Below are 22618 nucleotides of genomic sequence, written 5' to 3'. Positions count from 1 at the left end.
GTGTCTCCCTCATGCCTTCTGCTGAAAGTTTGATGTATCCAGGCACACAGGTGCCAAGAGGGGGCTTTAAGTGTCCATGAGAAAATACTAGGCATTAATCCTGATTTTGAAATCCCCCCTGACTCTGTGATGGTAATTTCCTTCTTTCCTTTCAGTTATTTTCATTGCTATAATTTGCAAAATATCTCATGTATATTAGGAGAGTTTTAGCAACACCTTGTACACGTAATCTCAAGATGTTAACTCCTTTGTATATTCTAGACCTAAGTCCCAATGAATTTGTTTTGCCTCCTTTAACTTATGAGGTTCCCTGTTGGAGTTATAACTGGTGTTGCAGTAGGTTTTTCTTGTGCTAGCCTGAGTGTGATACTGAAGAAAATTTAGATGTGTAGCTTTTTATATCTTCCACTCTCACAATATTGAAGTCTGTTATTTATAAAACAGCCAGATATTTTGGATTTGCCCCATTTCCAGTATAGGAGTGTTAGAGCATGGATCCTTTTGTGAACAAAAGAACCAATTCCTCAGGATTTCATCTTGGTACAGGGAGTGGATGGTTTCTTTCTTATCTTGTAATAGTTTAGTGTTAGATTTAGCTCCATTAAATAGACACTCACTGATCAGTGGCCCATTGTCATGCATGTGCCCTAATTCATCCCTCAAATGTTTGTTCCTGCTCTTTGCTGATTTTTAACCAAGTCTAATTCAGTTTATTTTTGCTTGTGTCCAGTGACATTATTCCACCTTTGAATGCAAATACCTGATGAGTGAGAATGTAGAATATTGATAGGTGTGCTTTCCTGGAATGCCCTGGCTGAGCATCAAGGGAATGTGGTGTACGTCATCTACTAAGTGGTTCACCATCAGTCGATGGATGGTTGAAGGCATAGATTTTCTTTTTCTTTCTTTCTTTCTTTTTTAATGTTACATTTAAAAAAATGAGGTCCCCGTATAGTCCCCACCTCCCTCACTCCACTCCTCCCATAACAATAACCTCCATCATCATGGGACATTCATTGCACTTGGTGAATACATATCTGAGCTGCTGGACCACATGGTCAATGGTCCACATTAGAGTTTACACTCTCCCCTGTTCACCCAGTGGGCCATGGGAGGACATACAATGTCCAGTAACTGTCCATGCAGTACCACCCAGGACAACTCCAAGTCCTGAAAATGTCCCCACATCACATCTCTTCTTCCCACTCCCTACCCTCAGCAGTTACCATGGCCATTTTCTCCAGGTCAATGCTACATTTATTTCCATTACTAATCAGAATAGTTCCAGAATAGAATATCAGTAAGTCCACTCTAATCCATACTCTATTCCTTAATTCTCTGAATCCTGGGATGGTTATGTCCACTCCACCTCTGTACAGATTTTCTACTGAAGGTTTCCATCGTTGGAATCCAGGGAAATGTAGAGTCAGAATGTTTTGAGGCAGGAAGCAACATATTTAACATGTTCATATCTAAATGAGAACATAACACTTTTAGCTACATATGTACTCACATGATTCTTCATCAATGTACATATAAAAATTGTTGACACTGATGCAAGGGCGATGCAGCAGATAAGCAGTGTAATTTGGGATTGTGGGTGTTGCGTGTGATCCTGGTAGTTTCTGAAGCATGTGTTTGTGTTCTCTGCCTTTTCTCTTGCAGTTGCATATGAATGAATGCCATTTCGAGGAGAAGATTCTCTGTTTCTCTTCACACATGTGGATATTTGGGGGCCTCTGAAAGCGCTGAGGACCAGAGCCCTCTGGAAACTGGTAGATGGCTTGCTGGTAAGCATTTTGTTTCCTTACCAAACATGCAGATATTCCTCCCAGGGTTACAAAGTGCAAAAGGAACTTTGTCTTTTGCTGTCACTAAGGTGTGCAGGCAACCGTTCATTCCTTGAGTGCCTTGCTGTTTCTCCCTGCTCAATGACCTGACTCCAGAAACTTGAGGGGGCTGAGCAGGGTGGGCTCTTGAGCTCTCCAACTCCCAGTCACAGCTTTAAAACACCAGGGTGAATGGAAGTGCTTAGATGGATGAACCCCTGCAAATACCTATTTCTTGGGAAAGTTGAGCAAATGAGTCTAAAATCCCTACTGTCTTTTCTCTTTGCATGGAGCTTTGCATGTTATGTCAGTCCAAGGGACCTCTGAGTGTGGGCCAGCATCATATGCTCCCTTTCATGCTCACCCTCTGTGCTTGTAAATTTAATATCTCAGCTGACTTTGCACAAGAAAGATTCCATTATAAAATAGGCCTTGTGGAGCTCATGTGGCTCAGTGCTGGAGTGCCAGCCTCCCACTTATGAGGTCCTAAGTTCAATCACCCACCCCAGTACTTAAAAAAAAAACCTGGTATGATGAGGGAATCTCTTACTGAATGACCCCTTGATTAGTGCGTGACTCAGATCAAATGCAGAGTTTCCTACACTGGATGGGTGTTGACATGGAAGGGAACCTGTGATGCCACAGTGTAAGTCCATGCCAGTTTGCCTAATCCTCCTATACCCCTTGCCTACCCACCTCTAGGAGAAGTATGGCAGACTGTTAATGTCATGATGAGAGCCTAAGGTAAACAGTTATTAATCATTCCTAGGTTTCCTCACATTGGGATGTATTAGTGTGCCAGTTATGTTGGGTTGATTGGATGGGAACCAGGGAATCAGATGTTTTGAATCCTCTTGCAAGCATTGCCAGAATGCCAGTAAGTTGTCCTACCTGTATCTTGAGTAGTGTCATCAAAATAAAATGAAAATGTTCTGGTGACTGTAAGCCAAATGGATAAAAAACTGGTAGTTGCTTATGAAATGATTTGATGTCAATGTAAGTGGTGCATCAGGTAGTTTCTCCATAAGATGTCATAGGTTTCCTATGGACTTCTATGGAAATTTTAGTTTCCACTGACTGGTCTTTGAATGACACATTCAAATGTCCTTGGGGATAAGTCATTTGGAAGATGTCCTTGATGTACTGAATGTGTGTATTCCACAGAATTTTCCCTCCAGTGGGTATGGATGTGTTCCAGATTCAGATCCATTGGGTCTCCATTTGTTCCCACCGAAATTTTAGAATCCTTTGACCAAAGTGGTTTCTGGAGCATGGGATCTTGAACACTTCATTTCCTAAGTAAAGGCATTTCTCAAGAACTGCTCCCATTTCTCCTGCATCCTATTGGACTAGTGCCCTCTTCTGGTGGTTTGAGTTCTCTAATCCACTCTTGCATGTAGCTTGCGGAATCAATGATTCATGCAACCAAGAATTAAAGGCAGGTTTCAGTTCTTGCAAGATTCCCTGTATGTAGCCTTAAGGTTGTTAATTTATCATGGTTGATCTTGTTGATTATATATTTTGTGTGGTTTTGGTGCATACCATTGTATTTTCCCTAGCAAGACATGGCTATGTATTCCTTGTCTATCCCTCAGCTCATGGCAACCCATGAGCTATTATTTGTGTTTCAGTGTATATGTTATAGTAGTTGTGTACAGATATGAAGATATTACAGATGTAGAATTTAGCTGTGTTAGGTTTCATTGCATTCTTCGTCTGGAAAAACAATTTATTTAAAAAATGTCAAAATCCAGGAATTTCCCTATTTTGGTAAGAGATATAGCATGCCCCATTCTGCATACATATTTACCATTTGAAATTGAGTTCTCTGTTTCTTAGTTAATTCATGTTTTGTTGTTTGAGATTCTGGTATTCCCCATCCTTTGCTTGAGATTTGATTTTCTCCTGGTCGTTGTTTTCTGAGCTACTTTATTTGTTTCTATTTGTGGCCAAAGTCATTACTAAAGTGTTGAATTCTAATTTACTTGCAGGAAGAATGTCCATTAACTATTGGTTCACCCTATGTACAGCAGTGGTGGAAAGCACGGGATATGTGATATCTTTCTACATCCAAAGTAGACCAAAGTAGGCAGATTGAGAGTTGGGGCATCAAATTCCTGAAGCATGGTACCAGCTTTGGTACCCAATAATTGCACACCAGGAATGTTTTCTGCTAGTGAAGAACCTTCAGTATAACCTGTTTGTATGCCCAAGTGCAGCAGGTCCAAGGGTATATCTTAGTATCCACACACGTGCATAGTTGGTGGAGGTAAATGAAATGTACATGCATGAGGGGAAATAGATTTTCTGTTTACCCTGGTCCTCATCCTCCTGAGTAGTCATGTTTGCATTTGTTTCCTGTACACTTCTTAGGTGGAATTAACATGAATGGATTCCATGTGAAGGGAAGGCAAATAACCCTGTGTTTACTACCCTCAGATTTAAGGGAATCCCTGGAAGATCTGTGGCCAGGAGTCTGGAGAATTTTGGACATCGCTCTCTGTGGTATGCATTTTATTTTCCCATGCTACTGGTAGTCTCCCAAAATTAGGTCCATCTCCAGGGACCTCTTACCTTCCATTCACAAATGGCGTGCTGAGTTTCAATCCTTGAGTGTCATTGGTTTTCTCTGTGATCAATGGCCTGGCACTGATAATGCCATCTGAATAAATGTTTAAAGCCATCTGCTGTCCAAATGCCATACCTGGAGTCTTAAAATTGGGCATTTTTTGCCTGCATCAATGATGACACTCTGAATGCATTCCTTGGAACCTGAACAAAATGAGTGAGAACTCTATACCGTCTCATCTCATCAGGCTGAGGTCCAGCACGTTGCCTCTTTCCTACACATCTGTGAGGGAGGGGCAGTTTCCATGTGTTTCCGTTCATGCTCCCACTCAGAGCTTGAACCATCCATGTCTCCAGCCCTCAGTCACTAGAAAGATGCGTTTTTTCCCCGACTTGAATACTGGGGTCCCTTGGGATGGGAGCTTTCTGACAGCTCGGCTCCCCACACGCATGCAGCATCTGTGCATTGGTGGGTGTAAAGCTGGAAGCTGCCTTGTGACATCGCAGTACAGAAGGTACAGTCTGTTGAACTCTAGGAAAAAGAAAGCAGGTCCAAAGTGTCAATTAGAGTGTCAGTAAGGCCATATGTCAGGCATTCTTAACCAGGGGTCCATCCGCTTAAATTGAAATTAAAAAACATTATTCTTGTGGTTTTGATATATTTATTAAATAATACACAGTATAGTGGGACTTAGTACGGGGTCCATGGATTTCATCTGAATGTCAGATTGGTCCATGGAACAAAAAAGATTAAGAGCCCCTTCCATGGAGTGCAGAATATTTTCTCATTTTGTTTTTATAATTTCGTGAAGAAATATGAGTGCCCACCAACATGGGAGTAGAGTTATGGATGGTTAAAAACCTCTTTTTTTTTTTAATTTTTAAATTTTTCTCTCTTTATTTTTTTACATGTTACATTCAAAAAACGAGGTCCCCATATACCTCCCACCCCCGTCACCCCACTCCTCCCACATCAACAACCTCTTTGATCATCGTGGGACAGTCATTGAATTTGGCGAATACATTTTGGAGTGCTGCTGCACCACATGGATAATGGTTTACATTGTAGTTTACACTCCCCCCAGTCCCTCTTTGATGTCTTCCTGAATATATTGGGATGTTTCATAGCATTTTTTTAAAGGATTAAAAAAAAATTTCTCCCCTTCCCCCTGTTGTCTGTTCTCTGTGTCCATTCGCTGTGAGTTCTTCTGTGTCCACTGGCATTCTTGTCATGTGGCACTGGGAAACTGTGTCACTTTTTTTGTTGTTGGTTTTCCTGCATCATCTTGCTGCATCAGCTCTCCATGTGTGTGGTGCCACTCCTGGGCAGGTTGCACTTTTTTCACGTGGGGCAGCTCTCCTTGCCAGATGCACTCCTTGTGCATGAGGCACCCCTACAAGGGGGACACCCGTGTGTGGCATGGCACTCCTTGTGCATGGCAGCCCTGCACGTGGGTCAGCTCACCACATGGGTCAGGAGACCCTGGGCATCGAACCCTGGACCCTCCATGTGGTAGGCGGATGCTGTATCAGTTGAGCCATAACTACTTCCCTGTTTCATACCATTTTGCTTAAGTATTGACATTGCAGGGAAATCAGTCTTCTATGGGGCTTGTGGAGTAAATAAGAAGCCAGGGAAGAGTGCTCGTGAAATGGTGTTTGTCACCATGAGTTTATCAACAGATAGACTTTCTGTAGATATTGTAGTATTTGCATGCTGTCTGTGGTTTATATCATCATGCCTGACTTTGTATGGAATGGAATGTTCTAACATCTATGTTTACAAGCACTTGAGGGAATTTTTTCCTGTTCTCCCAGCATATATTCCAGAGAACTAAACATGACATTTTCCTTTTTTGGTCTGTAGTGAACCATTGGCCCTCCAATTGCAATAGGTCAGTTAAGTAGATGCTCTAATCTAAAAGTATGGTGCATCTCGAGCACCTGTCCATAGTAGGTTTCCTAAGGGAAGGTGTTTTTTGTTTTTTTTTTAAGTAAAGGCCCATTTGACATGCTTCACTATGTCAAATGCATGTCAAGAAAATGTTTGCTTCTTCTATGCAACTTTGTTGCTCACCTGTCTGGGTACAGTAACCACAGTTCCTCCAAAGAAATCTGGAATTTAAATTCATCTAAGAATAAGCGTTCTAGTTGCCTCATTTTTATTTTGTTGGTATCTTATCATTGTTGATTTTGTTCACATATTATTCACATGGCATAGGGCCCAAATAGTGACTTCCCAAGTGATGAATGAGAAGTTGTTTTTGTTAGTATTTTCAGCAGACATGCCCTTTTTTGTTGTTATACATGTAGATTTTTCTATGCAAGAATGTACAAGAGAGTGATTAATGTTTGTTGCCTGAGTTTACTTTTGCACTGATATCAGGATAGTGAGGCTCATAATTGTGAAGATACCAAGTACTTGTGAATTGCCCGTTTTTCAGTAATACCTTTTATCATGAACCACTCATACAATTTTCCCCTGTTGTATCCTTATGGCTGTTGGCCCTGTGAGGAGGTGTTGACTGGATTGTTGAGAAACAGTGCATGTCTGGGACCAGGTGTCAGTTCTCAGATGGACTGCTCTGCTCCTTGGCCAAATATCATGGCTGTGTGTCTATTGATCCCTTCACTCAACATCTGGTCTTTGAGACACATCCTCTCTTGTCAATACACCATTCCTTCTTATAGTTGAGCAATAGTCCATCATTTGTATATGGCACATTTTGTTTATCCACCCATCTGTTGGCAAACACTTGGGTTGCTCCCATTTTTGACAATTGTGAATAATGCTGCGATGAACATTGGTGTGCATATATCTGTTTGCGTCCCTGTTTTCAACTAGAAGGCACTCATTTATTAGAAGTTACCTGAATACAGAGATAGAGGTGTGTATTGTACAATTGAAAAAAGACTTTTTTCAAAAGAGGAAGCATTTAAACGTATACTTTCCAAATGGCCCCACACATCAAACATGCAAACATACATACCCCTATCCCATCTTATATACCTATATTTATAATGTATCCATAAAGAGAAACATAAGTGATTTTTGAGTATGGTATGTGAGGCAGTGGGAAAGTTATTAAACTGTTTGCCTCTGATCTTTTGGTCTTTTCTCAATTGTGCATTTGTTTCCTGCTTACTTTTCAGGTGGAGGTGCCATGAATGGAAGCTGTTCGGGTAGAAAGAGTCTACATTTCTTTTGCAACTGTAGGTTCAGGAAAGTTCCTGGCAGGAGTATGGCCCCGAGTCTCCCAGAATCTGATAGGAGGCCCCTGACAGTAAGGTTTTATTCTGACTAAATGAACCACTAGTGTCCTCAGAAATACATAGAACTAAAAGAGTGTATTTTTTCTCATGTCATACTGCTATTCCCAGTTCCACTCCTTGAGTGTCTGGCCTCTTTACCAAAATCAATGGTATGGTTGTTGCTGCTCCAGAGATCAACACTATCTGTACCCATGACCCCTACACATCCCAGCCTGATGCTAAAACTTCTAGACTGTAACATGCTTGGATTGATGATGACACCCTAATCAGCATTCCTTGGAAAAGCTGAACAAAATGAGTGAGAAATCCCTACTGTCTCCTCTCATCGAACTGAGGTCCAGTACGTTGTCTCTTTCTAAGTTAATATGTGAGCGAGGGGCACACATGTTCCATGGGTTGTCTGCTGTCCTCTGTCACAGGCCTTTTCACTGTGGGTGTCTGTTGTCTTCCTGGCATTATAGAGTCTCAATTTTACACATAATTGTAGGGAACTTATCCCTTGCCGCTTTGATCCTCTATGAGATCCATCTTATGAGTCAATATTCAACTCATTGAGTTGGGTGCTGGAGTTTTACACACCATGTCTGTAGTCTGACCACATATTTTGAAACCTTCATGTAGTCTTCTGCTACCCATATCTAGAGGATGGAGACTGGTTTTTGAGTCACTACTTCCTTAGGTGAAAGATTTATCAGTGATTTCTGAGTTTATGTATTTAGTAAGTAATTGGAGTGCCAGTGGTATTTGTGTTGTTAATGGATCATTGATGGGGATGCTGTCAAGCCATTTATAAACATTGCTAGGATTCAGAGTAAACGAGTTATTCCTTGTTACTTTACTCTTGACCTCAAAATAATATGGAGGTGCTACAGGCATTTCTGGCCACATGAAATTGGAAGCAGTGACAGTTGCTCCTGAAATGATTAGATGTCTTTGGAAGTTTTTTAATGGCTAAAGTATCCTCGTGTTGCCATAGGTGTTCTATGTAATTCATCTGGTAAAAGAAATGTATAAAGGTCATCCTGTAATGGAATGTTCTGATTTTATTCATATGGGAATTTGGTTATATGGCCTTGGTTTACAATAGTAAGCACCATCCTTCTTTTTACAGATCATCAAAGTTATCTTACATAGCCAGTTGCTAGTATTTTAGCAAGCTTAGGCTAAAAGTCTTTACTGAATCCTGCTACTCCCTGGCCATGCTTGGGTTCACATCCAAGGTTTCACTTTTTTTTTTTAAGAGACCCCCATATAATTTATTGCATTTTACCTTCTCATGCACTGTTAGAAATTTGATTTATCCATTTACATAGGTTTCTTTCTTTCTTTTTTTTTTTTAAGATTTATTTTTATTTATTTAATTCCCCTCCCTTCCCCCGGTTGTCTGTTTTCTGTGTCTTTTTGCTGCGTCTTGTTTCTTTGTCCGCTTCTGTTGTCGTCAGCGCCACGGAAAGTGTGGGCGGCGCCATTCCTGGGCAGACTGCACTTTATTTCGTGCTGGGCAGCTCTCCTTACGGGGCGCACTCCTTGCGCGTAGCACGGGGGACACCCCTGCGTGGCAGGGCACTCCTTGCGCGCATCAGCACTGCGCATGGGCCAGCTCCACACGGGTCAAGGAGGCCCGGGGTTTGAACCGCGGACCTCCCATGTGGTAGACGGACGCCCTAACCACTGGGCCACAGTCCGTTTCCCTTACATAGGTTTCTTGAAGGGCTTGGAGTGTGTATGTCAAAGTACCAGGCATTAAACCAGCCTCAGTGATGATAGTTTCCTTTTCTCTTTTGATTATTGTTGTTTATTTAATGGTGATATATTTCATGTTATTAGGAGAGCTCTAGAAATACCTTGAGAACATAGGCTCTATCTGTTGACTGCTTCTTATCTTCCTGACACAAGGCCCATTGATATTTGTTTTGCCTCCCTTCAGCTCATGAAGTTCCCTGAAAATATAACTTGTCTTCCAGAAGGTTTCTCTTGTGCTAGCTTGGTTGTCAAACTGAGGAAAATTTAGGTTTGTGATTCTATATTTCCTCCATTTTCACTACGTTGAAGCCTGTTGCTTACAAAAAGAAGAGATTTTTTGGATTTGCCCAATTTCTAGTGTAAGAGTTACAATGTGGACCCTTTGAATACAAACAAACCAGTTTCTCCAGATTCCATCTTGGCCCTGGGAGTCGATGGTTTCTTTGTTATCATGTACCAGTATGAGCTTCGGTTAGATTTGGTTCTGATAGTGGGTGCTCCTTGCTCAGCAGCCTCGTGTTGTGCATGAGCCCCAGTTCGTGCCTGAAATGTGCTTTCTTGGTGTTTGCTGCTTTTCGACTAAGTGTGATTCATTTCTGCTTTTTCTTTACATTGACACTGTTGAATTCAAGCATGTTGAGTGAGAATGTGTTTTTCTGGAATTCACTGGCTGAGTGTCAAGGGGAATGTGGCACATGTCATCTCCCAATTTGGTCAATGTAGGGAGACTGATGGTTGAAGGCATAGATTTTTGTGTAGTAGGTTTCAGTAGTTGGAATTCAGGAAAATGTAGATTATTTTTGCAGCAGGAAGTAACACCTCAAAAGCTGCACAACTAAACTTGCCCGTAAAACACAAAACATGTAGTTACAGCTACATACATATGCACATGATTCCTCACCAATGTACATAAAAATAGTTGAAGTCAATGCAATGGAGATTCAACACATAAGCTGTGTAAGCTTTGGGTTGTGGGTGTTGCATGTGATCCTGTGTATATTTCTGAAACATGTTTTTATTTTCTCTGCCCTTCTCTGTTGCAGTTGCCTATGAATTAATGCCATTTTGAGGAGAAGATTCTCTGCTTATCTTCACACATGTAGAAATTTGGGGGTCTCTGAAAGCTGAGGACCAGACCCCTCTGGAAGCTGCTAGATGGCTTGGTGTAAGCATTTTGTTTTCCTTACCAAATGTGCAGATATTGTTCATAGGGGTACATAGACCTAAAGGAACTTTGACTTTTATTGTCACTAAGGTATGCAAGGAACCATTCACCCCTGAGTGCCTTGCCTTTTCTCCCTGTTCTGTGGCCTGACTCTAGAAACTCGAGGGTGCTGAGCAGGGTGGGCTCATGGGCTCTCCACCTCTCAGTCACAGCTTTAAAACACCAGGGTGAATGAAAGTGCTTAGATCGATTAAAGCCCCCAAATATGTATTCCTTTTGAAAGCGGATATAAATCAGTTTAAAATCCCTACTGTCTGCTCTCCTTGCACTGAGCTCCTGCACACTGACTTAGTTCAAGAAACCTCTGATTGAGGGGCCTTATCCATACGTTCCCTTTCATGCTCTCATCCATGCTAGTAAATTTGAATGTCTGCAGCTGACTTTGCACTAGAAAGGTTTGGCTATACACCTCGCCATGATGAGGAAATCTCTTTTGAATGGCCCCTCAATGAAGCTGTTATTTCTAGCAAGTCCAGAGTTTCCAAGTTTGGGTGGGTGTGGAATTGGCAGGGAATGGGTCACACCACAGTATCAGTCCATGCAGGCCCCTTAATCATCATATACCCTTCCCCTACCCAATTCTTGGAGAAGCATGACAGTCCAATAGTTATGTTGAGAGTGTAAAGTAAACAGTTACTCATCTTTTTCTGATTTTCTCATCTAAATTCTTTACTAACGGTATTGGGTTGATTGAATGGAAACCAGGGATTCAGATGTGTTGAATCCTCTTGGAAGTATTGCCAGAATGCTGGAAAAGTTGTCCTACCTTCTATCTTTAGTAGCAACATCAAAATAAAATAAAAATGCTCTGGTGACTGCTAAGCCACATGGAAAGGAAACTGGCAACTGCTTATGAATGATTGGATATTGTTACAAGTATCCTTTCACCTGGTTTCTCTCCAAGATGTCATAGTTTTCCTTTGGGTTTCTATGGAAATGTTAGTTTTGACCCAACGGTCTTTAGAATGGCATATTCAGATGTCTTTGGGAATGAGCATTTGGGCAGATTTTCTTGTGCTGTGTATTTCTCACAATTCAGCCTAAGTTTTCCCTCCAGTGGGTATAGAAGTGATCAAGGTTCAGATCCTTTGGCTCTCCATTTGTTCTGACCTAACTTTTAGAAGTCTGCGACCAAAGTAGTTTCTGGAATGTGGGGCTTTGAGCACTTTGTTTTCTAAGTGAAGTTGTTTCTCAAGAAATACTCTCATTTCACCTATATCTCTATCAGGCCAATACATCTGAGTGGAGGTTTGAGATCTCTAATCTCCTGCCTGTAGCTGGGCAGAATCAACAATTCGTGGAACCAAGACAGGTTTTCAGTTCAACCAATCTTCCCTGTATAGGATTGTCTTGTGATTGATCTTGTTAACTAATGTGCTTGATTTTGCCCATCACGTATTTCATGTGGTTTACATGCCATGTATTAACATGTTTTCCAATTTATGTGCGGTAGGTGCATGCCTTTGTATTTTCCATAGTAAAGTCATGGCTGTATATGGGTTGTCTAACCCTCATCTCATGGGACCCCATGCAGGTATTTGTGTTTGGGTGTATGTTAGGGTATTTGTGTAAGATGTTACAGATGAAGAGTCTGACTGTGTTACATTTCCTTGCTTTTATTACATGGAAAACATTTGTTTAAAAAATCGATGTATTTGAGAATTACCCTATTTCAGTAAAAGATATAGCATGCACCATCCTGATTGCCTTTTTACCATTTGAAATAGGTTCTGTATTGCTTAGTTAAAGGCATTTTATTCCCACTGTCATGAACATGCCCATGTCTTGGATGAGGTGTGAGGTCTATTAGACAGAATTCATGTTTTGTCCTTTGAGATTCTGGGAATCCGGATCCTGTGAATGAGATTTGATTTTCTGCTGGTCAATGCTTTGTGAACTACTTCATTCATTTCTATGTGTGGCCACAGTTATTGCTACAGTATTGCAATTTTTTTTTCAAGATTTTTTCTGTTATTTATTTATTTTTTCCCCTCTCTTCCCTGTTTGCGTGTGCTGTCTGCACTCTGTGTCTGCTCGTCATCTTTTTAGGAGGCACCCAGAACTGAACCTGGCACCTCCCATATGGGAGGGAGGCAGCTATTCACTTCAGCCACAACTGCTCCATATTTAGTGTGTCTCTCATTGTGTTTTCTCTTTGTGTCTCCTTTTACCATCATCTTGTTGTGTCAGGTTGCAAGCCAGCCCATTGCGTCAACTCGCTGTCTTGTTCATCATCTTTAGGAGGCACTGTGAATTAAAACTGGGACCTCGCACATGGTAGGAGGAAGCCCAACCACATGAGCCACATCTGCTTCCCAAAAGGTTGAATTTTAATTTACATTTAGGAAGAATCTCTGTTAACTATTGGTATGCCCTATGTACAGCAGTAGTGGAAAAGGAAGGGCTCTGTGGCATGTTTCTGTATCCAAAATTGGTTGAACTAGACAGATTGAGGATTGGAGGTTTTGAGTTCTAGAAACACAATAACATCATGAAGACCAATAATTGCACAGAAGTAATGTTTTTTTGCCAGTCTCAGAATCTTCAGAATAACATGCCTACCTGTATAACTGCAATATATCTAAAGTTATAGCTAAGTATTCTGTGTTACTCTTGTCCTTTTCCTCCTGATTTTTGTAGTCAAGTTTGCATTTGTTTTCTGTACACTTCTTAGATGGAATTGGCAGGGAGTGAATGCCAAGAGAAGGGAAGACAATTAACAATATTCATTTACTACTCAAGATGTAAGGGAATCCCTGGAAGATCTTTGGCCAAGAGTCTTGAGAATCTTGGACATTGCACATGGTGGTAGGCATTTTATTTTACTAACCTACTGATAATCTCCCAAGTAGAGGTCCACCTCCAGGAACCTCTTAACTGCCATATCACAAATGGCGAGCTAAGATTCAACCCTTCAGTGTTTTTGATCTTCTCTGCGATCAATGACTTTGCACTGATAATTCAGTATGAAGAAATGTTTAAAGACATCTGCTATCTGAATGCCATGCCTGTAGTTTTAAAATTGGACATTCTGTGCTGGATCGATGATGACACCCTCAAAGCATTCCTTGGAAGCTGAACAAAATGAGTGAGAACTCTATACCGTCTCATCTCATCGAGCTGAGGTCTAACACATTGCCTCTTTTGTATGCATATATGAGTGAGGGGCAGTTTCTTTGTGTTCCCTTTCACATTCTCACTCAGTGCAGAAAACTTTCACACGTCTCCAGCCCTCAGTCACTAGAAAGATGCGTTTTTCCCTCAGCATGAATACTGGACTTCTTGTGATCAGGGCTCTCTGAGGGCAAGACTCCCCGCACACATACAATTTCTGTGCATTGGTGGGTGTGGAGCTGGTGGTGTCTTGTGACATCATAGTATGGAAGGTGCAGGTTGTTTTATTCTAGGACAAGGAAAGCAAGTCCAAGGTGTCAGGATTAGTGTGTTACTAAGGCCATAGAATTAGGAATATTTTCTAGGTTTTATTTTTCATTTTGGGAGGAAATGTGAGTACCCACCCATTGGGGTAAATTGAATGGAGCAGTGTTCTGGATAGTTCAAAACCTCTTTGAAGGTCTCCTTTTTCATTGCAAGGTGTGATAGCATTTTGCTTCAGTATCAGCTGCTTGAGGAAATCATATTGGTTCAATGCCTAGAGGCTCTGTAGAATTTCATAGGTTTTTTTACAGTGTGTGGTTGATGAGAAGGCCAATATGGCTGATACCATCATTGAAGCCTGGGAATAATGGACAAATTAATGATTGAAGGCACTCCCTTTATTAGAAAACATTTGAATACTGAGTTAGAGGAATTGTACAAAGGAAGGCTTTTGCCATAGGAGGCAGCACTTAAAATTCACATATTCCAAGTTGGCCGCACTAGCAAACATGGAAACAAGCATACACGTTGGCGTCATACAGACCTATTGTTATAATATATGCACAGAGAGAAGATGGGAAGATTTGTAGGCATGGTAGGTAAGGCAGTGGAAAATGGGTATTGCCCTGGTTGCCTTTGATCATTTGTCCTCTTCTTGACCGCCCATTTCTTTTATGCTCACTTCTCAGGTACAATGCCATCGGGTGGAAGCCATGTGGGTGGAAAGAGTCTGCATTTTTTTTAACAGCAGGAAGTACATGAAAATCCCTGGAAGCACTATGACTCTGAGTCTTCCATTAAGCTGGTAGGTGGCTCAAGGCAGTAAGGTTTTTTGTTTTTTGGTGGTTTTTTTTGGCTAAATGTCTTTCAAGTCTCCTAAAGAATATATAGACCTACAAGAAAGTGTTTTTTGTCAAGTCAAAACACCTTTCCCAGTTCCGTTCCTTGAGTGTCTGGCCTCTTTACCTTAATCAGTGGTATGGTTCTTTATACTCAGGGGACCAACATTTTTGCACCTATGTCCCCTGCACACCCCAGCCTGCAGGGCAAAGCCTCTAGACTATAATATTGTGCTTGGATCGATGATAACACCCTTATCAGCATTCCTTGGAAAAGCTGAACAAAATGAGTAAGAAATCCCTACCGTCTCCTCTCATCGAACTGAGGTCCAACACGTTGTCTCTTTCTAAGTTACTCTATGAGTGAGGGGCACACATGTTCCACGGGTTGTCTGCCCTCCTTGGATTAGGACTTTTCACTGTGGGTGTCTGTAGACTTCTTAGCACTAGAGCTGGGCATCTGTGGAAAGATTTCAGGGGTTCTGTTTGCTTGAATTAAAAAACAATCAATTTATTATTTTTATTTTCTCTGACCTCTTACTGATATAGCATTTATTTCACTTATGTATGCAATAAAGTATGGTAGTATTCATTTTACATCCCATTACAGTTGTTGCCTATCTTGAAAAATCACTTACAGTTATCTATACTTCAAAATTACAGTAGTTGTTAGACTTGATGCTAGTTGAGTGTCATAAAACATTCTGCCTCTACATTCTGAGAATGGGTCTGTGGTTTTTACCTTACTGGCAAAGGGTTCCATGGTACAAAAAAGGTTTAAAACCCCTGCACTGGAAAGATTCAGTTTTACACATAGCGCTAGTGAAGATATGCCCTGCCACTTGGCTCCTCAGTGAGGGCCATCTTCCCAGTCAGTAGGAACAATCAGTGCATTGGTTGCTAGGGATTTATTGAGGGGATTTATAACACCATAGCTGGAGTCTGTATAGGCATTTGAGACTTTCATGTAGTCCTCTGCTACACATGTATAGGGGACAGAAATTAGGTTTTTGAGTCATTTAGGTATGCCTTGGGTCAAGGAATTAGCAGTGATTTCCAAGATTGTTATTTGGTCAGGATTTGGAGTGCCAGTGGTGTTTGGGTTGAATTATGGGAGTGATTGATGGGGATGCTTACTAGCCATCTACAAACATTATGAGAATCCAATGAAAAGGAGTCAGTGCTAGTTACTCTACACTTGACCACAAATGATATGGAGGTGCTATGGGCATTATTGGCCAGATGAAGTAGGAAACAAAATTGCTCCTGAAATGATTATATGTCTTTAGCTGTTGTTTAATAGATGGATTTTCCTCATGTTGCTATAGGTGTTCTATGCAATTCATAAATAATGAAGGTATACCAAGTCAGTCCTGTATGGAATGTTCTAAGTTCACTCGAACGGGAATGGGGTATTATAGTTTGTTTTTCATAGGTATACATTCCACACGATATGCCATGCTATAAGGAGAGCTCTAGAAATACCTTGCACATAGGCTCTATATGTTGACTCCTTTGCATGTTCCCGACACAAGGCCCATTGATGTCTCTTTCACCTCCCTTCAGTTCAGGATGTTCCCTGTTGGAACTATAATTTGTCTTCCAGAAGGTACCTCTTGTGCTAGCCTGATTGTCATATTGATGCATTTTAGATCTGTGTCTCTATATTTACTCCATTCTCATGACATTGAAGCCTGTTGCTTACAAAAAGGACAGATTTTTTGGATTTGCCCAATTTTTAGTACATAGAATTATAGCATGGACCCTTTGTATAAAAACAAACCAGTTCCTCCAGATTCCATCTTGGCCCTGGGAGTCGATGGTTTCTTCGTCATCATGTACTAGCATGAGCTTTGAATTAGAGTTGATTCTGATAGTGGATGCTCCTGCTCAGTAGCCTAGTATTGCGCATTAGCCCCAGTTCGTTCTTTTTTTTTTTTTTTTTTTTTTAAAGATTTATTTTTATTTATTTAATTCCCCTCCCCTCCCCCGGTTGTCTGTTTCCTGTGTCTTTTTTGCTGCGTCTTGTTTCTTTGTCCGCTTCTGTTGTCGTCAGCGGCACGGGAAGTGTGGGCGGCGCCATTCCTGGGCAGGCTGCTCCCTCCTTCCCGCTGGGCGGCTCTCCTTATGGGTGCACTCCTTGCGCGTGGGGCTCCCCTACGCGGGGGACACCCCTGCGTGGCAGGGCACTCCTTGCGCGCATCAGCACTGCGCATGGGCCAGCTCCACATGGGTCAAGGAGGCCCGGGACTTGAACCGCGGACCTCCCATGTGGTAGATGGACGCCCTAACCACTGGGCCAAAGTCCGTTTCCCCCCAGTTCATTCTTGACACGTGCTTTCCTGGTGTTTGCTGCTTTTTGACCAAGTGTGATTCATTTCTGCCTGTTCATTACATTACTACCTTATTTTAATTCAAATAATGTTGAGAGTTTGCTTTCCTGGAATTCACTGGCTGACTGTTAAGGGGAGTGTGGCTTATGTCATCTTGCATTTTGGTCACCATCAGGAGACTGATGGTTGAAGGCATAGATTTTTGTGTAGAAGGTTTCAATAGTTGGAATTCAGGGGAATGTAGAGGAGGACTATTATTGCATCAGGAAGCAACTCAAAAGTTGCATATCTAAACATGCACATAAAACTAAAAACATACGTACGCACATGAATCCTCACCAATGTACATAAAAATAGTTGATGTCAATGCAATGGAGTTGCAGTAGATAAGCAGTGTAAGATTTGGGATTGTGCTTGTTGCGTGTGATCCTGTGTACGTTTCTGAAGCATGTGTTTCTTTTCTCTGCCCTTCTCTGTTGCAGTTGCCTATGAATGAATGCCATTTCGAGGAGAAGATCCTCCACTTATCTTCACACATGTAAATATTTGCGGGCCTCTGAAAGCATTGAGGACCAGAGCTCTCTGGAAGCTGATAAGATGGCTTGACAGTAAGCATTTGGTTTCCCTTACCAAATGTGCAGATATTATTCATAGGCGTAAATGTACCTAAAGGAACTTTGTCTTTAAAAGTCTCTAAGGTATACCAAGAACCATTCATCCTTGATTGCCTTCCCTTTTCTTCCTGCTCAATGGCCTAACTCTAGAAACTCTAGGGTGCTGAGCAGGTTTAGGCTCATAAGCTCTCATATCCCAGTCAGAGCTTAAAAACACCAGGGTTTATGAGAGTGCTTTGATCAGTGAAACTAAATCATTCTAAAATCCATACTGTCTGCTTTCCTTGCATGGAGGTCCTGCATGTTGACTCAGTTTAAGAAACACCGGAGTAGGGGCCACATGCATATGTTCCTTTCATCTAAAATCCTTTTAAAATGCTTTTAAATTGAGTGTCTCCAGCTAACCTTACATTAGAAAGGTTTGGTTATACACCTGCCCATAATGAGGAAATCTCTTTTGAATGGCCCCTCAAAGAGGGTGTTATTCCCACCAAATGCAGAGTTTCCAAGATTGGGTGGGTGTGGATTTGGCAGGGAATGGGTCACTCCAGAGTATCAGTCCATGCAAGTCCCTTAATCATCATATACTCTTCACCTACCCAATTTTTGGGGAAGTATGGGAGTTTGGTAATTATGTTGAGAGTATAAGATAAACAGATATTCATCTTTTCCAGGTTTCCTCAGATTTGTGAACTATGTTCTTTGCCAGTGATACTGGATTGACTGAATGGGAACCAGAGATTCAGATATGTTGAATCCTCTTGTAAGCATTGCCAGAATGCCAGAAAAGTTGTCCTACCTTGTATCTCCTTTTAAATTTAATTTTATTTATTTCTCTCCCCTTCCCCACCCCCGCTCCAGTTATCTGTTCTCTGTGTCCATTTTGCTGCATGTTCTTCTTTTTTGTCTGCTTCTGTTGTTGTCAGTGGCATGGGAATCTGTGTTTCTTTTTGTTGCGTCATCTTGCTGCGTCAGCTCTCTGTGTGTGCAGCGCCATTCTTGGGCAGGCTGCACTTTCTTTCGCGCTGGGCAGCTCTCCTTACGGGGCACCCTTCTTGCATGTGGGGTTCCCCTATGCGGAGGGCACCACTGCGTGGCATGGCACTCCTTGTGCGCATCAGTATTGCACATGGGCCAGCTCCACATGGGTCATGGAGGCCTAGGGTTTGAACAGTGGACCTCTCATGTGGTAGGTGGACACCCTATCCACTGGGCCAAGTCTGCTTCCCCTACCTTGTATCTTTAGTAGCGACATCAAAATAAAATGCAAATGTTCTGGTGACTGCTAGGCCACATGAATAAAAATTTACCAGTTGCTTATGAGTGATAGGATGTTATTTAAAGTGTCTTTTCAGCTAGTTTCTCTGTAAGATGTCACAGGTTTCCTTTGGGTTTCTATAGAAATATTACTTTTGACCCAATGATCTTTATTTTTATTTATTTATTTATTTATTTTATTAAATTGCCTTTTTTAAAAAAAGATACATAGATCACAAAAAATGTTACAGAGAATGGTATGTTCAGAGGTCTTTGGGGACGAACATTTTGGCAGATTTCCTTGATTTTCTTGCATTGTGTATTCCTCAAAGTTAAGCCTGACTTTCCTTTCAATAGGTAGGAAAGCGATCCAGGTCCAGATCTTTTGGCTCTCCATTCTCTCTCACCCAACTTTTAGAACCCTGTGGCCAAAATGGTTTCTAGGGCGTGGGACCTTGAACACTTTGTTTCCTAGGTAAGGGTGTTTCTCAAGAAATGCTCCCGTTTCACCTGCATCCCTACTGGGCCAACACCCTCGAGTGGAGGCCTGGGTTCTCTAATCCTCTCTCACCTGTAACTGTGTGGCGTCAATGATTCATTGAACTAAGAATCGAAGATAGGTTTTAGTTCATCCAAGATTCCCTGTATGGGGTTCCCTGTGTTTGATCTTTTTAAAAAAAAAAATACATAAAAAAAATTTAATGATACTTAGATTACTTAAATGTTACTCAGAGAATATAGGGATTCCCATATGCCCCACTCCCCACACCTCCCACAGCCTCCCACATAAACAACATCCTCCATTAGTGTGGCACATTCATCACAATTGATAAACGCATCATGGGGCATTGCCACTGAGCATGGATCATAGATCACATTGTAGTTTACACTCTCTCTCACACAGTTCTACGTTATGGGGAACTTATCATGGTTGATTTTGTTGATAACCTATTTCATGTGGTTTAGTGTCATTTATTAACATGTTTCCAAGAGATGTATGGGAATTGAATGCCTTTGTATTTTCCATACTCAACACATGATTATATATGGGTTTTCTAACCCTCAGCTCATAGGAACCCTATGAAGGTGTTTGTACTTGAGTATATATGTTAGGGAGCTTGTGTAAAACATAAAGATGTTACAGATGAAGAGTTTAGGTATATTATATTTCCATGCTTTCATTATGTGGGCAGACTTTTGTTTGAAAATGCAAAATATTTGAGAATTTCCCTATTTCAAATGTACAAGATACAGCATGCACCATCCTGATTGCATATTTATCATTTGAAATAGGTTCTGTATTGCTTAGTTAATGGCATTTTATTCTCATTGTTGTGAACATGCCCATGTCTTGGATGAGGTGCAAAGTCTGTTCAATGGAATTCATGTTTCGTCCTTTGAGATTCTGGAATTTTGTATCCTGTAGCTGAGATTTGATTTTCTGCTGGTGATTACTTTGTGAGCTACTTCATTCATTTCTATGCGTGGCCACAGTCTTTGCTACAACATCGAAGCTTAATTTACTCTTAGGAAGACTATCAGTTAACTACTGGTGTGCCTTATGTACAGCAGTAATGGAAAGGGAAGGTCTGTGTGGCGTGTTTCCAGATCCAAAGTTGGTTGAACTAGACAGATTGAGGATTGGAGGTTTTGAGTTCCAGAAACACAATAACATCTTTAGGACCAGTAATTGCACAGAAGTAATGTTTTTGTGCCAGCATAAGAATCTTCAGAATAACAAGTATACTTGTATAACTGCAATATATCTAAAAGTATATCTAAGTATACACATATGTCCATAGTAAATAGAAGGAGTTGAAATGTACATGCAAGATGTACATTTATTTTTGTCGTTGTCCTCCTGAGTATTGTAGTCACATTTTCATTAGTTTTCTGTATACATCTTAGGTGAAATTGGCCAGGAATGAATGCCAAGTGAAGAGAAGACAATATAACAATGTTTGATCACTAACCCAAGATGTAGGAGAATCCCTGGAAGATCTTTGGCAAAGAGCCTTGAGAATCTTGGACATCTCTCATAGCGATAGGCATTTTATTTTCCTAACCTACTGATATTCTCCTAACAATAGGTCCACTTCCAGGGTTTTCTTAATTGCCATATAACAAATGGTGTGCTGAGATTCAATGCTTCAGTGTTTTTGGTCTCCTCTGTGATCAATGACTTGGCACTGATAATCCCATGTGAAGAAATGTTTAAAGACATCTGCTGTCCGAATGCCATGCCTGGACAATTAAAATTGGGCAGTCTGTGCCTGTATCGATGACGACACCCTCAATGCATTCCTTGGAAGCTGAACAACACGAGTGAGAACTCTACACTGTCTTATCTCATCGAGCTGAGGTCCAGCATGTTGCCTCTTTCTTGTGCAATATGTGAGTGACGGACAGTTTCCATGTGTTCCCTTTTGTGGTCCCACATAGTGCTTGCACATTTCACATGTCTCCAGCCCTCAGTACCTAGAAAGATGTGTTTTTCCCATGGCCTGAAACCATGGTCCTTTGAGATGGGGGTTCTCTGAGGACACGGCCCCCCACATGCATGCAGGATCTGTGTGTTGGTGGGTGTAGAGCTTACATCATTGGATGGAAGATGCAAGCTGTTTAATTCTAGGAGAAGGAAAGCAGGTCCAGGGTATTATATGATAGTATTACTAAGGCCCTGGAATTAGGAATGTTTTCTAGGTGTTATTTTTCATTTTAGGAAGAAATGTGAGTGCCTACCCAGATGGTGTAAATTGAATGGAACTAGTGTTATGGATAGTTCAAAACCTCTTTGGTTTGCTTTTTTCATATCAGAGAGGTCATGTAGTATTTATCCTTCAATGCCTGGCTTACTGAAAGTCTCCTGATTGCGTTGAAAGGTATCGTATTAGTCAGCCAAAGGGGTGATGATATAAAATACCAGAAATCAGTTGGGTTTTATAAAGGGTGTTTATTTGAGGTAGAAGTGTACAGATACCAGGCCATAAAGCATAAGTTACTTCCCTCATCAAAGTCTATTGCCACATGTTGGAGCAAGATGGTTGCCGATGTCTGCCAGGGTCCAGGATTCCTGGGTTCCTCTCTTCCCAGGGCTCATTTCTCTCCAGGCTCAGCTCCTCTGTTTTGTCCACAAGGCCAGCTGTTGATGATCAGGCAACTGTCTCTATCTCTTTCCCTGGGCCTCGATTCTCTCTGAGCTCAGTTGCTCTGACCCTCTGTGTGCTTACTTCCCAGGGTCCAGCTCAAAAACTCCTAACTCCATCCTTTGTTATGTCTTTTATGTGTGCGTCCCCCTTGGTGGGCGGGGACTCACCACCTTACTGACGTAGCCCAATCAAAGCCCTAATAATAATTTAATTAAGTGAAAGTGAAACTTCGGACAGACCAATTTACAAACATAATCCAATGTCTGTTTTTGGAATTCATAAACAATATCAAACTGCTACTGGTGTCATAGCATTTTGCTTCAGTATCAACTGCTTAAAAAAATCACTCTTTTGTGGGGCTTGTGTAGGAAAGAAGAAACCAGGGAGGAGTGATCATGCCTGCATATTTG

At 41.4% G+C, this 22618-nt stretch overlaps 6 non-coding genes across 6 annotated transcripts; all 6 read left to right on the top strand.

Moving 5' to 3' along the window:
• The first annotated feature begins 4564 nt into the window (after nucleotides 1-4564).
• Nucleotides 4565-4655, top strand: LOC111763438 (small nucleolar RNA SNORD116). The gene has a single exon (XR_002796317.1). It is a non-coding gene; the product is annotated as a small nucleolar RNA SNORD116 (small nucleolar RNA).
• Nucleotides 4656-7915: 3260 nt separating this feature from the next.
• On the top strand, nucleotides 7916-8009 carry LOC111763399 (small nucleolar RNA SNORD116). The gene has a single exon (XR_002796279.1). It is a non-coding gene; the product is annotated as a small nucleolar RNA SNORD116 (small nucleolar RNA).
• A 2812-nt stretch (nucleotides 8010-10821) lies between these two features.
• On the top strand, nucleotides 10822-10915 carry LOC111763458 (small nucleolar RNA SNORD116). Its single transcript, XR_002796331.2, has one exon. It is a non-coding gene; the product is annotated as a small nucleolar RNA SNORD116 (small nucleolar RNA).
• A 2761-nt stretch (nucleotides 10916-13676) lies between these two features.
• Nucleotides 13677-13767, top strand: LOC111763427 (small nucleolar RNA SNORD116). The gene has a single exon (XR_002796304.1). It is a non-coding gene; the product is annotated as a small nucleolar RNA SNORD116 (small nucleolar RNA).
• A 1325-nt stretch (nucleotides 13768-15092) lies between these two features.
• On the top strand, nucleotides 15093-15186 carry LOC111763419 (small nucleolar RNA SNORD116). Its single transcript, XR_002796297.1, has one exon. It is a non-coding gene; the product is annotated as a small nucleolar RNA SNORD116 (small nucleolar RNA).
• A 6148-nt stretch (nucleotides 15187-21334) lies between these two features.
• LOC111763442 (small nucleolar RNA SNORD116) lies at nucleotides 21335-21425 on the top strand. The gene has a single exon (XR_002796318.1). It is a non-coding gene; the product is annotated as a small nucleolar RNA SNORD116 (small nucleolar RNA).
• The last annotated feature ends 1193 nt before the right edge of the window (nucleotides 21426-22618 follow it).

This window comes from Dasypus novemcinctus, chromosome 3 (assembly GCF_030445035.2).
Source record: "Dasypus novemcinctus isolate mDasNov1 chromosome 3, mDasNov1.1.hap2, whole genome shotgun sequence".
Classification (NCBI taxonomy): Eukaryota; Metazoa; Chordata; class Mammalia; order Cingulata; family Dasypodidae; genus Dasypus; species Dasypus novemcinctus.
Note: the sequence above shows the minus strand (reverse complement) of the source record. Positions and strands in the feature narration are given on the sequence as shown.